At 42.3% G+C, this 13,190-nt stretch overlaps 1 protein-coding gene across 3 annotated transcripts in view; it reads left to right on the top strand.

Moving 5' to 3' along the window:
- The first annotated feature begins 5,638 nt into the window (after positions 1-5,638).
- Positions 5,639-13,190, top strand: part of CTBP2 (C-terminal binding protein 2) — a 278,022-nt gene continuing 270,470 nt past the window's right edge. For 2 of the 3 annotated variants that reach the window (XM_087725960.1, XM_087725963.1), the window contains exon 1: positions 5,639-5,769. The gene's annotated coding sequence lies outside the window, so the exon portion shown is untranslated. The remainder of the gene's footprint in view (positions 5,770-13,190) is intronic. The other variant, XM_087725962.1, reaches the window with a different exon arrangement.

The raw sequence follows: 13,190 nt of genomic DNA, 5'->3' as shown, positions 1-13,190 counted from the left end.
AACAGATTTGTATGTGGCTACTAAAATTCATTCTAATCTCTAAAATCCTGTCATCTTTCTCAGGCAAAAAAAAAAAAGGCAGGACTATTAACTCCAAAGTGTAAAATTATTTCAATGTATTACTGGTGAAAAATCAGTAATAACTATCCCCAGCATCATTATGCTGCTTCAAAACGTTATTTCAGTAACGTCAAGCCAAACAACACATCTCCATCTTAAAACTAGGATGGAGGAGAAAAGTGATTATTTTCTGCCTCTTGGCTAGCTCATGGCTGAAAGAGGATTTGAGCCTGGGACTTCCCAATTTACTCTTGTTGTGGTTGGCCATCTGCAAGTTTACTCAACAGTAATGTCTATAGGGTTCACTAAGAAGTAAAGCTACATTTTAAATTATTATACTGATTCTAACTCTTTCTGTCCAATTCTGGAATGGAGACAAACAGTTTCAGGAGGTCTTTATATAGTTCTCCTAAGATCAAGAATTCAGAGATTCTAAATAATGTATTACATGTGTAACCAGTATACTTGCAATATACAATAATGTATCTTCCTCAAACACACACACACACACACACACACACACACACGCACACACACACACACACACACACACACACACACACACACACGAACACACAAGAAATGGAACCAAGATGGGAGCCAGAAGGGTCTCTAGTCTCTTTCCTTCTGAGAGTTCAACAAAATGGCACATAATGTCAGCTCTTACTACATTATCCAGAATTACTTCTGTCCTTGGCATTTCCATTAAGCTATCATTTATGATAGTGGAAATCCATCCTTCCCTCTAAGAAATAATAATAGTTTCCCTAAGTTGATTAATTAGAATAAGCAATGAAAAAAAATCTAATTACGGATGTGATGAATGGAATATTGTACACATCTGAAAGTATTTGCTTTACAGGACAGGGCGTTTCTTAATTTTTTTTAAGATCATGGAACAAGACAGGTAAATAGGTTAATTGTTTCTTTTTAAAAAATTAAATGTCGAAATAAAATGTTATAATAATGTGCTTCATTTTCTTGCACATTTCATATAAATTGTAGAAATTTGCTAAGGAAAATCTTAGTCAGCATAACCTTCAACCCATTTCAATATTTGATATGAGTGCAAAAAAATCTATTTTCACAATTACTGTATATGACAAAGGAAAATGAAATGAAATCTTTAATCATTTGCACTTAGGAGTTCATATTATCTATGAACTTTTATCTGAGTCTTTTTGTGAACTTTTTCTAATTGTTCCGGTGTGATATTTAAAGTGTGTGACATTTCCTTTTTTTTTCATGGATGGCAGGGTATACTCGTGTTACTGAAAGGAGATCCAAACTTCATGAAAAGCTCTTCTCCTAAATCTTGAAACCAGCTCAAAGAAAGCCTTCTTTAGGGAACACATGAATTCAAGAAACCACAGTAAAAACACACAGCCGCATGGAATATACACGCAGGCGGCTATATCTTCAATCTTACTTGAAAGTACTCAAATCTAGTAACTTTCAGGATCAGGATTAACGGTTTCAAAAGTCTACGCATTAAGGAGTTTTTTCATGAACTCTTCCATATTAACAAATTTATCTGGAAAGAAAAAGGACTGAAAATGTAGTGACAGACTTAACACAGGCAGATTTATAATAATAATAATAAAAAAGATTCCCTGGAACTGAACACTTTACATTTAAATTAGGTTTGGACTGATCATGAAACTCTTGATAAGAGTTTCTGGAAAATTGAAATTCAAATACTGATAGTAGTGGGAAATCTGGATTTTAAGTTTGCTCAGACACATATCTTCTTTCTTTCTTTTTTGACGAAACAGTGAGGAATACAGACGGCAAAGAAAGCTAGATTACATTGCAAAAAAGAAAAATAAAAGATAAGGCCACCACCTGCCCAGATCTTTGTGATAAAACTAAGAATGGTGTGGCTAACAGTCACCCTGGAAGCAATACAAGCTCAAACGTCAAATGAATATGTGTCTGGCTGTTCTCCCTATCTCACATTCGACATCTGAAAACCGCAGTTCAAATTTAGTGCTTGGTGGGGGTGTGCATGTCAGCGCCACTGTCTTTAAGATGTCATCGGAAGAGGGCTCAGCAGCCTGGTGGCCTTTATGCTGCAGCTCCGCAACATCCATTTCCAATTGCCAGCGCTCTGTATGGGGTGATGATGAATGTGCGATCTACTAATCACACATTAAAATAAACATGGTTCAGAGGAAATGACAGGGTGGTGCTGAAAGACTGCAAAGCTGCTGCAGGAACCCTCAGTTGGACAAAGCGAAGGCAGGGCTCGATGTGCCAACACGGTTCCTCCCACCCTCCCCCCAAATACTGGCGCATGGGAGGCGAAGTGCATAAATTTTCAGCAGTCCCCTCAAGGGACTACTTTCCAATAATTCAACCCACAACAAGTCCAAATCTGCAAAAACGTCTTGCTTTTAACTGGCCTGCAAAGCTGGCTTCTGGTAATGAGAATATTCAAACTGGATTATGTCCCAATTCCCCAATACTTGCCTACTGCATCCAGCTGGAACCATAGGACACTCTACAGCATGGTCTCAATACCCTGGAATTAAGGAAATCTGCAAAGCCCCATCCTTAATTTTCAGACTGGATGGGGGATACTGTGGATTGTGCTGCGATTTGCAAAGGCAAAATTCCTACCATCCTTCAAAGAAATAAAAGTGCCATTTTCAAGGGTTCTAAAGGTTTCTGATTATACTATTCCTTAGATTTAAGGGCCCCTGAAATAATCAGTCGCCCCAGGTTTCATTCTTGCACCCATTTATCTCAAAATGGACTCTCCTAAAAATGTAATTCAGATGCAAAGTAGCCAAAACACCACCGCCACCAAAATCCCTACACTTCAGGGTGCTTGCTTTTAAAAAGAGGTGTGACTTGATGCCAGGTGTACCCTAAGAAAATATGAAGGCGCATATTCTATCTGCATTGAGTGGATCATTTGAATTTTTTTTCTGGATATGTGAGGAGTGTTTCACCTGTTCTGGCCTCAGATCTCTGGAGAATTAAGGTTTTCTTGTGCAGTGGGATACGCATTAAAAAGGTGTCAAGGAATCACGGGGCCACAAGGTGAGATCTTTTTGAGGTAGGCTTCAATAAAACTCTGTCTGAATTTGAGGAAGGAGGAAAGTAGAGAAGGGAGGGAGGGAGAAAGGAAAGGGAAAGGAAGATGGAAGGGAGAGAAAAGGAAGGAGAGAGGGTAGGAAGGGAAAGAGGAAGAGTAGGAGCAAAGGAGAGGTAAGGGAAGAAGGAAGGGGAAGGAGAGGAGGAAGGAAGGAAGTAGAGAAGGGAGAGAGGGTGAAAAGAAAGAGGTAAGGAGATGAGGATGGAAAGGAGAGAAAGAGGAGGAGAGAGGGTAGGAAGGGGAAGAGGAAGACCAGGAGTAGGAGAAAGGTACAGGAAGAAGGGAAAGGAGAGGAGGAAGGAAGAAAGTAGAGAAGGGAGGGAGGGAGAAAGGAAAGGGAAAGGAAGATGGAAGGGAGAGAAAAGGAAGGAGAGGGTAGGAAGGGAAAGAGGAAGATCAGGAGCAAAGGAGAGGTAAGGGAAGAAGGAAGGGGAAGGAGAGGAGGAAGGAAGAAAGTAGAGAAGGGAGAGAGGGTGAAAAGAAAGAGGTAAGGAGAGGAGGATGGAAAGGAGAGAAAGAGGAGGAGAGAGGGTAGGAAGGGAAAGAGGAAGATCAGGAGCAAAGGAGAGGTAAGGGAAGAAGGAAGGGGAAGGAGAGGAGGAAGGAAGAAAGTAGAGAAGGGAGAGAGGGTGAAAAGAAAGAGGTAAGGAGAGGAGGATGGAAAGGAGAGAAAGAGGAGAGAGGGTAGGAAGGGGAAGGGGAAGAGGAAGAGCGGGAGTAGGAGAAAGTTACAGGAAGAAGGAAGGGAAAGGAGAGGAGGAAGGAAGAAAGTAGAGAAGGGAGGGAGGGTGAAAAGAAAAAGGTAAGGAGAGGAGGATGGAAAGGAGGATGAGAGAGGAGAAGAGGAAGAGCGGGAGTAGGAGAAAGGTACAGGAAGAAGGAAGGGAAAGGAGAGGAGGAAGGAAGAAAGTAGAGAAGGGAGGAAGGGAGAAAAGAAAGGGAAAATAAGGTGGTGTTACAACAGGAGGAAGGGATGATAAACAAAGCAACCCAAACTGTATATTATAACCTATTAAATGAAATAATAAATGTATAAGAATGATAAATGTTAAAACACTTGTAACCAAACGACATGCTATATGTGATGATGGGGTGTTTTTTTTTGGTGTTTTTTTTAATTGTTGTGGGTATGTGTTGTCTATGTTAACAAAAATAAAAAAAATTATTAAAAAAAAAAAACCTCTGTCTGAATACAGGACACTGAAAAACTGAAACTTCAAAACTGACCCGCAAGTCATTTTTCTGACTTCGGTGGGACTTACTTGCTTGCAATTTACAATTTCAAAGATGCTGAGCCCAGTCAAGCTACCTCTTCCATGGGCACCGGTCATACTAAATGGAACTTTACTTTTTTCTTTTCTTTTTACAAATTTCAGGCAACTCGGGACAAGAGCTGCCTATCTAGGAGACATCACGAAGCCGCCCCCCCCCCCCCACACCAGTCGCGCAGGGGAAGAAGACGCAGAGCAAAAAAGATCCAGCCATTCCACGTGTTTTGGACGGGTGGGAGAGGAAAGAAACCAGATGTGGAGAAGAACTGGATGCGTTTTTGGGGGCACCGGGCAGAGGTGCATCCCCAACTGCTGAGCCCATTTGGATCCTCCCCCCCCCACTCCCCCCACCCTCTGCTCCGCAAGAAGCCGCTATCTTGTCCTGACCGCGCAACTTTGGCGGCTGCGCTTTTCGCGCATCGCCAAAAAAATCCCTCTTTCTATTCCATCGACGTCGCTCCCTTCTTAAGTCCTGCCAACTTGGAGCCGCGAAAGTAGGGAGGGAGGGAGGGAGGGAGAGAGAGGTGGAGTGCAGCGCAAGAGACGCTCCTCCTTCCTCTTCTTCTCCCTCCCTCCCCCTTTCCCCCTCCCCTCCCCCTTTCCCCCTCTTTCTTTCTTGCTGCGCCTGGTTGTACTTTAGCTGATCCACTAATCCCCCCGAGAAAGCCTATTTGCAGCGGAGAGGATCTGTAGGGGGCGAGGCTGGTCCATGTGGGTTTGTGTCATTGGTTTGCAAAGAGGAGAGACCCCGCCTATTGCCCAAAAAGAAAAGAGAGGAGGGGGGCGGGAGGGAGAGAGAGAGACCCAGACCCTACCTCTCTCTCCTAGCTATTCAACACAACGGAGGAGGAGGAGGAGGAAGCGGAGGCTGGAGGAAGAATCACCCCCTCTCCCTCCCTTCCCTTATTTTGATGATTTGATTTTTGCTGGATCAGCACCAGCCACTTTTTTTTTTCCTGGAGGGGGGGTGGATTTTCCAAGTTGCTCTTACGTTGCCCCCCTCCACACACACACACACACACACACACACCCCTCCTCATCCATCCCCACTTGGAGTAGCGGCGGAAGCTTTTCTGGCCAAGGCGGCGAGGATTAAGTTTTTTGTGCGGTGCGCGCGCGCGCGGTTGTGTCTCTGTGTGTGTCATTTTTTAAGGTGGCTATTGCAAAAAAAGAAATCAAGCCAGAGCCCGCGGCGGCCACCGACCATCGATCAAGACCGGTGGGGGGAAAAGATGCAACGACGCTGAGAAGCCCAGGCGTCGGCTTTGGAGCCCAGGCCGGGCGGGGGCTGCTGCTGCTGCTGCTCCCGGTGGAGCCCACGAGCTGAACGGCGAGGTAAGGAGCGAGCGAGGCGGGCAAGCCAAAGACTCTTCGCCCCGGCGTGGGCTCGGTGCCTCTCCTTCCCTGGAAACGCGCGTGTGCCCGTCCTTAGGAAGTGCCCATGTGTTTTCGCTCCACTGCGCCATCCAGAGAAGGGGAAGCCGGCGCGGGTGGGGAGGGAAAGGACGGAGAAAGCGGGGAAGTGCGAGGACATCTTTGGCTACACATCTCCAACCTCCTACGGGGAAGCTCCGGGGAGACCTTTCCAAGTCGCCCCCGGGATGGTTCCCGAGCGGTCGTGTTTGTGTGCCTGTACGTATCTCCCTCTCTGTGTGTGTTTGTGTGTTTAATTCCACCCACACCCCTTTTCCATCTACTTGGCGCCGACCGTGCAAAAAAGGTGCGCGGGTTCGTGCAAAAACGCTTTCGGATCCAGCGCGCGCAGTTGATTGTGTGTGTGTGTGTGTGTGTGTGTGTGTTTGTAGGCGGGGGGGGGAAGAGAGTTGTGTGGGTTTGTGTGTGTGTGGTGGTGGGGGAGAGTGTTGTGTGTGTTTGTGTGTGTGTGTGCGCGTCCCGCCCTCCCACTTTTCGGTTACGATGCCCAATCCCACCCCTCCCTATATTATTTTTTGACACGGCTGGCGTTGGGTGGCGCTGGCCTTTAAAGGGGGGGGGGAGCCCGGCCAAAGGAAGCGAGTGAGTCTCCCTTGGGGGGGGGGCTTCCTCGCCCGTTCTTCCCAGACTCCCCCCCCCCCAAAAAGAGAGTGAGTGTGTGTTGTGTGTGTGAGAGAGAAATAAACCTTAAAGAGTATCTGAGCCTGTTTTGGTTGTTGCAAACAACAAACAGGCGGGGAGGGGGGCAGATCATAAGTTGCCTCTCTTCTTTTCCAACCCCCCCCCCAATTTAAAAAGAGGGGGGGGAAGAACCGAGCCCTCCTCTCTCTCTCTCTCTCTCTCCCTCCCTCCCCCGAGAGAAGAAGTGAGAGGCGTTAAACGAGGTGAAGTGGAAGCCTTTTGTTTTGCTGGGCTCCGCATTGTTTACTTAGGACGGAGTGTGATGGACAACATCTGCCAGCAGATTAGCAACCCGGGGCTTTTTTTTTTTGCAGCGCTGCCAAAGTCTCGGCCAAGACAACGGGGAAGGGGAAGGGAAGCCGGCAACAGGGACCGCACCTTCAGCTCGGAAAGTGCCTTGTTTTCCCACCCCCCGAGCCGACGGGGAAAGCTACTTCTCAAACCCCGGCGCGCTTCTGATTTCCCCCCCGCTTGTTAGTTTGCAAGCGAGCCGAAGAAAGTTTTTCCTTCTTCCTGCCGCTGGAAGTCGCCAAAGAAGCGATGGCAAAAGCGGGTGGGTGTGATCGGTGTGGTCTCCCCCGCTTCTTCCCCCAAACTCCTTCGGACTTGCAAAGGGAGCTTGCAAGGGAAGAGAGGAAAGCTTGTGATGGGGGGGAAAGGCTAGTAGTTAAAAAGCCCGGGGGGATCCGGGAGAAATCCGGAGACAAGGGGAAGCGGGGGGGTGGGGGTGAGGCTCGAACCGGGCCCCGCCGTCTGCGATTCGAGCCGTTTTCTCCCCTCCCCTCCCCTCTCCTGGGAACGCGTTCTTTTAAGAGCCCGGTTTTCATTGTGACGTTTGCAAAGTGGGCTTGCAGTGGGTTCATTTTATTCCTCCGCCTGGAAAAGCAAAAGTGTGCTTTGCAGTCAGAAAGGTGCATGAGATATATAGTTAGTTAAGATACCCATCTTGGGTTGCTTTTTTTTAAAACTTTTGCTCCTAGTCCAGAATCTTTATTTTTAAAAACGATCCCTCCCCCCTTCCCCGCGTCTTCTTTCCGAGTTGGAAATTTGCAATCAGGATCACAATATTGGAAATTTGCAATAGTAGTTGTAGTTGAGTTTATTTATAGGCCGCCCTTTTCCCTAAGGGGACTCAGGGCGGCTAACAACTTGTATGGGAAGGGAAGACATACAATGACATAAAGACACAATGTAAAATTAAAATCAAGCAACATTCATTCACAATCACAATATTGGAAATTTGCAATCACAATATTGGAAATTTGCAATCACAATCACAATATTGGAAATTTGCAATCACAATCACAATATTGGAAATTCGCAATCGCAATATTCCTAATAATTGCAGCGTTAATTATTGGGGTTGGGGAATTCGGGCTTGGAGTTCTTTATATTTGCACACACACCCCCTCTTTGCTCTTCTCCTCCCCCCACCCCCTTGTTGGAGCCCTCCCACTTGTTGGAGTAAATGGAAAATTGTGAAGTGCTGCCTTTTCAGGAATGAAATGGCTGATGGTCATTGAAATAGGTGTTGCCATCTACACGGATAAACATCGCGGAGTAAATCAGCTCCTTAGTAGCAACTCCGCTTAGATCCAGGATTTTTCCTATCACTCTGATATTGGCCAAGCAAAGAGTATTTTCCGAGAAGAATCTAAACGCTTTAACTGACTGACCCTTTTTTTTTTTGCTTGAATTGGGCTGCGATTTTGTGTGTCCCCCCTGCACAAAAACTCTGAATTATTGTTGCCAAATAATTCAAATAGAACCTCCCAAGTTGCATCCTTTTTGCAAAAGATACCAATCTGATTCCTATTTACCCTCTCGCTGTTTGCAAGGATTGAAATTCAGCATCTAAATAAAAGCATTAAAACCAACTACCTCTTTCCAAAATGTGTAAATAAAAAAGATGATAGTTTCACTGGAAGTGTAGGGTTTTTTTTGTTTTTGTTTTTGACCCAGACTGACAGGTGGCTGAGAAAGCCTAGCTTTGTTTTCAAGGGAAATGTGTTAGTGTTTTAAAAACAGAATTCAGGATTTAGTTAAGAATTTAAATTTGTCAGCACTGTCTTACAATCTGCATTATATAAAGAAGGAAGGTATTTTTTTGCAAATTTATTATTTTAAAACATCCTTGTGATTGCCTTTTAAAGTTGATGACAAACAATAAATATGCATAGCAGTCATGAAGGGACTCTCATTATGTACTCTCAAAAAAGTATAACATGGAAAAAATAAAATAAAGCAACAGTTAACTGGGTTTTCTGACTACCCTCTTTTTCTGCCCAGAAAGTTTGTGGGGTGATGTGATAGAAAACTTAGTAAGATTAAGTGTGAGACATTAAGTGTGAGATGTGATTTAGCCAATTAACTACACTTATATACTCTTTTATATTTTGTAATTGGCTATAAAACAGTGGGGAGAGAGATTAATTGGTATTGCTGTTGGGAAACATTTGAGAAAAATAGAAAGTAAAATGAACATTATTATGTAAGAATCAAGCAAACGTTTTCCATTGATGTTGGTGATGCAGGAAGTTTAATCTGTTGATTCCAAGCAGTGAAAGATTATTTCAGTAGATCTTGATGGTATATTTGTGCCAATAAACAGTGGTTCTTTAAAAAAACACAGTTTTTACAAATTGCACTTGTGAATTATTGTATTTAATAAGCCAATTGATATTTAGAATGTGCATTCAGAGTAGTCTGAAATAGCTTCAGTTGATTGTGGTTCAGGAATACAGATGTACGCTTGTATTTTTATGTTTTCCGCATCTTGTAATAGGCTACAGCAGATTTTCCAATGTTCAGTGCCGCTTCATTAATCAGAAAAGAATCTAATCTACGCTTCAACAATGGTCAAACACACTTTTAAAAAGCAATGCTGTAATGATTTTTGACTTTACATCAAATTACAATTTTTTTTAAAAAAATATGTAGGAGTTGTGTTCATTCTTGTATTGAGGTAGAATAGTGTTTGCTCAACACCTTATGAAATATATTACCAATAGTTCATAGTGCAGATTAGAATTTAAAGAAAGTAAAAAAAAAAATCTTAAAGAACTTAAAAGTTTCCGGGAACATAAGCTGGAAAATGATAAGGCACTTCTATCCTTAACTTTATCAAAAAGTTTTGTAAATAAGAGCAGTTTGATTGTGCAATCAGGAAGACATAGAAAATTGTTTACTACTTGCTATATACACGGAAGCTTCATTGAAAAGGCTACTTGTGAAGAGTGGACACAGTTGCTACAGTAAATCATTATGTTGGAATTCATATCCTTTTTGATACAGATCATTTGTGACTGATAGCATCCGGAGAAGGAAAAACTTGGGAGCAGGTTATGTGGCAGATAATTAGTTCATATGATGGAGTTTAAATATTTATAGGATGCTGTAGTTTCAAAAATGATTTTTTTTAAATTTTGAAACCAAGGATATAGTACTATATTCAGAAAATAATACAACTGTATACCGTATTAGATAACCTGGATATAAGTTCCAATTGGGATTAAATGCATCCTATAGTAACTGCAGCTGCTTTGGAAAGATTATTTACACATCACTTTCCATCCTGCTGATTGCTTTTTGAATTCTAAAATCTAGTTAACCTAACTACCACCCTTAGTCCAGAACTGGTGCCTACATCACATGAAGTTTTTAGCTGGCAATCAGCCTTAAATCATTGCATGAATTACTTTGGAGTTTATTTTTGATTAGTTACAAGCCTGCTTCTTGAGGTCTTTTTGGGTTATCTGGTGAACTCTGCGTATCTTTTTAAAAATAAATAAATAGAAGAGGAAAGTTCCCTGCATGGGAACTTTCTCTTGTTAATAAACAGCTATGTGGATGGTGACCTCGGGGTTAAAGGTTAGAAAGAAAAGGTTTCAGTAACAGCTTAGCTGTCACAGAGATTCTTTCTAACAAGTTTAAGGGAAGCTCTCTGAAATGCTCCTTTCTCCACGTCTCTTCATAAAACTATTAATCATAGCAGTTTGCTCCACCATATTTTAGACTGCAACTTTAAGAAATGCATATAGAAATCCGCCTGTTGTTTCTTGATCCTTGAAAGAGAACAAGCTACTGGTAACGGGGACAAACTCCGAAAGTATGACCATTCTAGAAAGAATGGAAAGTCAAAACTATGGATGGGTTTGATTTAAGGGGGTGATGGATTCTGGGCAGGGTCAGTTAAATGATTCCTGTGTCACTTTTGTATTCTAGTAAATCGGGTTTTTTTAAAATGAAATGAGAAACTAGATTCTTACAGAAACTTTGCAATCAACTTTTTGATTTGGACTTCCCCTTTGTGGTTTTAGTTGTATAGCCTTGCAGAACATAAATGGATCTCTTACCAGAGAGATCCATTCTTTCTTAATGTGTGAAATTCTAAGGAGGCTTACCAATCACTATATGTTAGCCCAGCAAGTTTTTTTTAGGGATCGTTTCTCTTTAGCTTCAATTGAATAACTTTTGGAAAGTGGCTTTTTATGAAGCCTGTAGTTCTAGAGCTACCACTCACTTCTATGAATCGCTGTTGAAAGCGAAGTAATACTTCTTGTCCTTGTGTGCTTCCTAAACGGGAGGGAAAAAAATTAAGAAAACTGTTCTGAAACTGTAGAAAGATGCCACTAGCACTTATTTTTAATGCTGTCAGTTCATCAGAGAGCTCTTGTTAATATAACATATGAATGTCTAGAATTCCAGTACTAAAACTTCTGTTAAAAACCATCAGCTTAAAATTGCCTTGTACTGAACTATGGATGTAGATGGATAACTGTTCACCCCTCTGGAACGAACTCCCCGTGGAGATTCGAACCCTCACCACCCTCCAGGCCTTCCGCAAAGCCCTTAAAACCTGGCTGTCCCGACAGGCCTGGGGCTAAAGAGCTGTTGCCCCCGTCTCGAATGGTATGACTCTTGTGTGCTTTTAAACTATGCATTGTTATGTTTCGTTTTTTTCTTAATTTTTTGTCTGTACCCCCCTTCCCTGATTTGAATTGTGAGCTGCCCTGAGTCCCCTTCGGGGGGAAAAGGGCGGCATATAAATATAATAAAATCCAAATCCAAATCTTAAGGTAGATGAAGATAAATTCAGACAGGGCACTGAAAACATCTTAGTTGCCTTTCTTAAAAAAATTGTTTGAATATATTGACTGATGGCATAAGGCGGGACGATATCATCAAATGTCTGGCAGACTTGCCATCACTGGTATGTCGAGAAGTTATCTTGTGCCCCAAATCTAATCGTAAGTTAAGATGTACCTTGATTCGTGTTGTTTCTGAGGTATTGCTGTTAAAAACCATGGAACTTCTGGTAAAAATGCAGTGGGTTCACTTCATATGCCATTGAAAAGACACGATGGATCAGATTTGGTTCTGACAAACGTAACTGACATTGTAAACTTGATTCCACATTACATAACTTTGGAAAACTTTGGAAAACTTTCAGGATGTTACTGATAGGCTTGTTTGAATTTAAAAAAAATAGGATAGATGTAGAGATGTTACTCCTATTCTTTTCTTTTCAATATATTTTAGGCTGTGTTTGTTAAAAATCTATACCGTGTACGGGTTCTGGGAAGTCGGGGGGGGGGAAGGATGTGGGGGGTTGTGGGAGGAGGGAGGGATATATATTAGGTTAGATAAGATGTGCTAGATCTCAATGTAATGTGACTTCACATGTATACTGTTCTTTTTTCACTTTTCTTTAAAAATAAGATAGGCCAAGAATATTGACATGTAGCGGAAATACACCAAGGAGAGGAGGAGTGAGAATGAAGAAAGATGGGTAGAGAGGGATGGGAGAGAGGGTGGGAGGGAAAGGTGAGAAGGAAGGGGGGAGAGTGGATGTGGAGAGAGGAGTGATAGAGGGAGAGGGGAAGTAGGGTAGAGGGGGATGATGGAGGATAGAAAGTTGGAGGGTGGTGGAAGAAAGGTGTATGGAGAGCGGAAGAGTTATATTGGGTTTATATTTTCTGGGGTATTGCTGACAAGAGGAATGGATGCAATTATTGTTTAATGCTGTATGGTTTTGGCTATGTACAGTATACATGTGAGCGTATGAAAATGTAAATGAAGATAAAAAAATTTGGAAAAAAAGTAGGATAGAATAGACTCTTGCTGTTCTGACTTTAATTTTCTTTTAATGCGCCAAGGCAGAAGTTGACAGAGTTGCTTCTTCTGGTTGCAAGAGAACTAAAAATCTCAGCAACTCAATCAACACAGCCAGGCTAAGGACACCCCCTTCCTGAAAACAACTGATTTTTCAAATAAATTGCTAGCATATAGCTTATATTTGCCTTTTGTCACCATGTATAACTGTCTTAATAATTTGTGGCTTCACATATAAAAGAGTAATAGCCAATGCTTTTTTTTGCTTTAACTTCTGAATAAATTCTTATTTATCATAGATAACTAGGCATCACAGTTTTGGCGGATTTTTCTAATGATGTCTTTCTGTCACATCTGCTTGCCAGTCTTAGATTCACATTGCCAGTGAAACCAAAATGGACCTGACTGAAAAAACTTTCTTTATTCTAGGTATCTATAAAGAGTTGGTTTATGGTGTTGAGGAAAATCCATTTTGTAAGTTGACCCTGGGTTGACTATTTATTGGAATTGTTTAAATTAAAGTCTCA

This window comes from Thamnophis sirtalis, unplaced genomic scaffold (assembly GCF_051295495.1).
Source record: "Thamnophis sirtalis isolate CommonGarterSnake01/CBP01778 unplaced genomic scaffold, rThaSir2_p1.2 scaffold_11, whole genome shotgun sequence".
Classification (NCBI taxonomy): Eukaryota; Metazoa; Chordata; class Lepidosauria; order Squamata; family Natricidae; genus Thamnophis; species Thamnophis sirtalis.
This window is presented reverse-complemented; position numbering and strand designations above follow the sequence as displayed.